This window comes from Euphorbia lathyris, chromosome 10, assembly GCF_963576675.1.
Source record: "Euphorbia lathyris chromosome 10, ddEupLath1.1, whole genome shotgun sequence".
In the NCBI taxonomy this organism is placed as follows: Eukaryota; Viridiplantae; Streptophyta; class Magnoliopsida; order Malpighiales; family Euphorbiaceae; genus Euphorbia; species Euphorbia lathyris.
In genome coordinates, this window is record NC_088919.1 from 27138187 (window position 1) to 27142647 (window position 4461).

The 4461-nt window shown below is 27.5% G+C and overlaps 1 long non-coding RNA gene across 1 annotated transcript; it reads right to left on the reverse strand.

Annotated features, from left to right (window-relative positions):
• Window positions 1–1031: 1031 nt before the first annotated feature.
• On the reverse strand, window positions 1032–1531 carry LOC136208766 (uncharacterized). Its single transcript, XR_010677277.1, has 3 exons — window positions 1411–1531; window positions 1265–1290; window positions 1032–1049 (listed from the first exon to the last, which is right to left on the reverse strand). It is a non-coding gene; the product is annotated as an uncharacterized lncRNA (long non-coding RNA).
• Window positions 1532–4461: the final 2930 nt, after the last annotated feature.

Genomic DNA, 4461 nt, shown 5'->3' on the forward strand with positions numbered 1-4461 from the left:
TCTGTATTTTATCATAATGTCTGAAATTGATCCAAATTATCAACGTTTAAGTAAAATTTCTCCTAACCCAAAATGTTATGGTATTTTTGCACCTTAAAATGTTAGGGGTATTGTCTTATTAGTTTTTTAAAAGTGTTTGCCTTAATTTTTATAATACATGTGACTATATATAAAAAAAATGTCCTATATCAATGTTAGTATGCAATTTTATTCGTATATTATTTTTGTAAATTATATTGAATAACCGCAATTGGTTATAATATGAATCAATATCTATTATTTCTTTAAAAAAAAATGAATCCATATCTATTATCAAACCTTATATATCTTTAAATATTTATTGAATACAACATTTTTTTTTTTTTTGAAGAAATTGAATACAACTTTTTGAGAATGATTATATGATTTTTCTTCCTCGCAACAAATGAAAATTATACTTTATTTTGGTTGTTAACTCTAGATATTGTTTTTCTTTAAAAAAAAAAAAAAACTCTAGATTATCCATAGATAAATGTATGTAGCTATTAACTGTAAATCATTCTGGGTTAAAAAAAAAAACTGTAAATCATTCTAATTATAAACCTGCAATATTTGTTGATTCATATAATATTTTATTCAAAATAACTCATATTATAATCTTATTTTATTTTTAATTTTATATGTTAAATATATATTGTCATGTTAATTTTAGACACTAAAGTATAAACCATAAATCTTAATTTATAAACTTAAATGGGAAGCTTCTCTATAAACTTTTGTCCTTTGAAAATGCATTTTGATCAATTCATACACATATTTTGCTTTAAAATACGGGTACTAATAGCCCAGCCATTGACATGAACCTCCATAACAGAGGCAAAGCTTAAACCAGCATGAAAATCATCCTAAAAAATTATTAACAATTAGAAATATTGGAGCCAAGTGATTCTTCCATTACCTCACTTGTAATGCCCTCTCCGATATATGTGACCACACGACATCCTTTTTATCCATTTTCACAAAATAACCAACACCAACAGCTTCAGATTGAGTCTTGTCAAGATACAAAACTGTCAATATTATACAAAATGGTACGTAATCCAATATAATTTGTGGCGGTAATCGAAATTATGAAAATATTTTATATAGTCAATCGCATAGAAAAATAATACTTCACTATTTGAGCAACAGAAGGCTTCTAATCAGATTAAGAAAAAAAAATCCCCCAAAACAAATCATATATAGTAATAATTTTAAAAAAAACTATATACATCCAAGAACATACCTTATTCGTAGACTTCGAAAGAAAAACTGCAAAGAGAATAAAATCAATAAAAGTTACAAAAGAATAAAAAACAACATAAACTCAAAGTGATAACCAAAACCAAACTATAAAAAATCAAATCATGTTGCTGAACTCATAGAGCTTACCATGATTAATGAAGATGACAAGAGCAACTTTAGAAATCAAATAAATCTGGATATATAAAGCAAGTTAGGATTTAAAAATATAGAGTTTTAATGCACAACTGACCCTAAAAGCATGTGAGGAATGAATCAGTTTGGTGTACATTATAAATAGAAAGATGAAGCATAACCCTAAAAAAAAAAATTATTTAAATAAAGAGATAAGGGATGGAGAAGTAGGGAGGGGTTGGACCTCTTCTAAAACGTTAGAAATGGAAAAATTAGAAAGTTAGAGTAGTTGTTTAGGAAGAAAATTAGTTCAAATACTTTTTTTTTTTGAATTTGGGATTTAAACATCCAACAATAGTTGGATTTAATTTGAAAAAAAAATTAATTAATTTATAGTATATCATAAACGAAAAAGAGATGTAGGGGGTGTTTGTTTTAACTTTTCGGAGGAGCGTTTAGCGTTTCACTCCAAACCGCAGGAAAAATAGCGTTTGGTTAGGTTTATATAACCGCAGCGTTTAGCATTTTTTCTAAAATCTGCAGCATTTTGGAGCGTTTCACGAAAAGCTCCTATTTGGAGTTTTTCATAAACAGCTGTTTGTAGTTATTTATTATTGACAAAATTATCCTTTTTATTTCCACAAAATATGTTTATTCTTTAACATTATTTATATTTCTAGAAAATAATTACCGGAAGAATATTTTTTTATTGCATTCAATAAATTTTTTATTTTTTATATAGATTATTTTTATTAATTTGTGTAACACATTTTTTATTTTATAATAGGATAAAGTGTAAAAATACCCCTAACATTTATAGCTAGGAGCAATTTTACCTTTTAACGTCTAAAATGGTGCAATTATACACCTAATATTGGCAATCAAAATCAATTTCACCACTGACATTGATAAGTTGGGTCAATTTGAAAAATAATTTATCAAACTTCCTTCTTGGTCATGAATATTGTCATCTACACTCCACATGTGTACCATTTTATCGTCGTTAGTAACAGATCACAAACATATGATTAGACATGAATTTTTTTTTAGAAAATAAAAAAAATATTTGTACAAGTTGGACAAAAAAAATTCAAATATTTCACCGAATTTATAAATATTAATTTTCAATTTTATTAATAAATTACAAAAAAAAAACTATGAAATCTCTTTTTTAAAACTACTGATATGTGCAATTGGTGTAGAATAAGAAATAAAATATCTATATTTTCTAATAATATTTGAAATTGACCCAACTTGTCAATGTTATGGATAAATTGCTCTTAACTGCCAGTGTTATAGGTAAAATTGTATAATTTTAGACGTTAAGAGTAAAATTATTCCTAGTTGTAAACATTATGGGTATTTTTTTCACATTTTTCCCTTTTATAATTTCATCGTTGATTAATTTAAAACATGTCCATTTTAGATATTTTAAATCTGAACAGCAGCATTTCAATATAATTTTACCAAACACTAGTAATTAAACAGCTAACAGCTTACTGCAATTGCAAACATCTAGAGTAAATAATTACATGTTAAATAGAGTTATCACATTAAATTAGAGTTTATGGAGTAAAATAAATTATTGGGAAAATCTACTCCTTGATAAACAAAAATATTTTTATCACATCAATATCTTAATATTCGGCCATAGTGGATAATTTCACATTAAATTAGAGTTATCACATTAAATAATGAACTTATAGATAATTATCACATTTAATTAGATTTTATGTATTTATGGATAATAACCACATTAGATTCACGCATTCATCTATATTGGATTTTTTTTATCCCATTAAATCCAAAAATTGAAGAAAAAAGATAATTTATCAATATTTATTTTTAATCAACAAAAATTGAGGAGTCGACACCTCAGCTCCATCGTTACTGTTTTATATTATATATAGATTAGTAATTGTTTTATAAATTTTAATCTTATTGATTAGGTTATAAAAAATATTTGACAAGGTAACCATAAAAAGCAGCAACACAATACTTTAAATCCATAAAATCAAATGAATTTTTTTTTTTTACTTTGTTACAAAATTTTATATCATAATATTGCAAATCCATAAAATAAAATGAATGTTTTTTTGTGCTTGTTTCAAAATTTTATATCATAATTTTCTGAAATATTTATATATATATATATATATATATATATATTACACATTAGACCTCGGCATGGACCGGGCTGGGTCGGTCTCGGGCCGGGCCTGTCGGGCTTTTGATAAAACCTGATAAGCCCAAGCCCAGCCCAAGCCCACACTAATTAGAATCGGGCTCGGACCTAAAAAAGGAATCCCAAGCCCGCCCGTCCAAGCCCATATCTATATTAAAAAAATCAATTAAAATAAAATTAGATTATTGACAGAAAATGGCTTAATAATGTCAATATTTAACTCAAAAATAGAAGCTTCGAGTTTTAGGTATAAATTGATCTCTGAAAATAAATGTTTATCTTGCTTCACGTTTGAGTTCATTGTGACGAAAAAATAGAAGTTGTCTTTAATTAAATTAGATTAAAAGTTGATATTGTATAGAATTATATAAATAAATAAAAATATGATGGATGAGGCAATGACTTTCGATAAATGTATATATAGCTAACGGGCCAGGCCAGGCCCGATGGGTATTTATATAGCCCAAACCCGCCCATTTTCTAGACGGGCTTATTCGGGCTTGGACCGGACCGGGCCTAACACTAATTTTATGTATCCAGGCCCGGCTAAATGGATCTGAGCTCGGACCGAGTGGGCGGACTCATCGGCCCATGGCGAGGTCTATTACACATCAGGCGAGACTGACTACAATTGGGATTGGGTATAAAAGTACAGTTATCATAGTTTCAAGAGAGGTATATCATACTTATACCTGCTCGGTTTGAGTGCTATAAATGCAAATTCATAAATATATAACAAGATTTCATTCCGAAATTTGTGAACTATAAGAGCATCTCTAGTGGTGTTTGTAACTTTGAGGTGCCACTTAGACTTAAATAACAGTCAAAAGTTACATCCCACTAGAGCATTTGTTATTTCAATATATTAATAGAGTAAAATG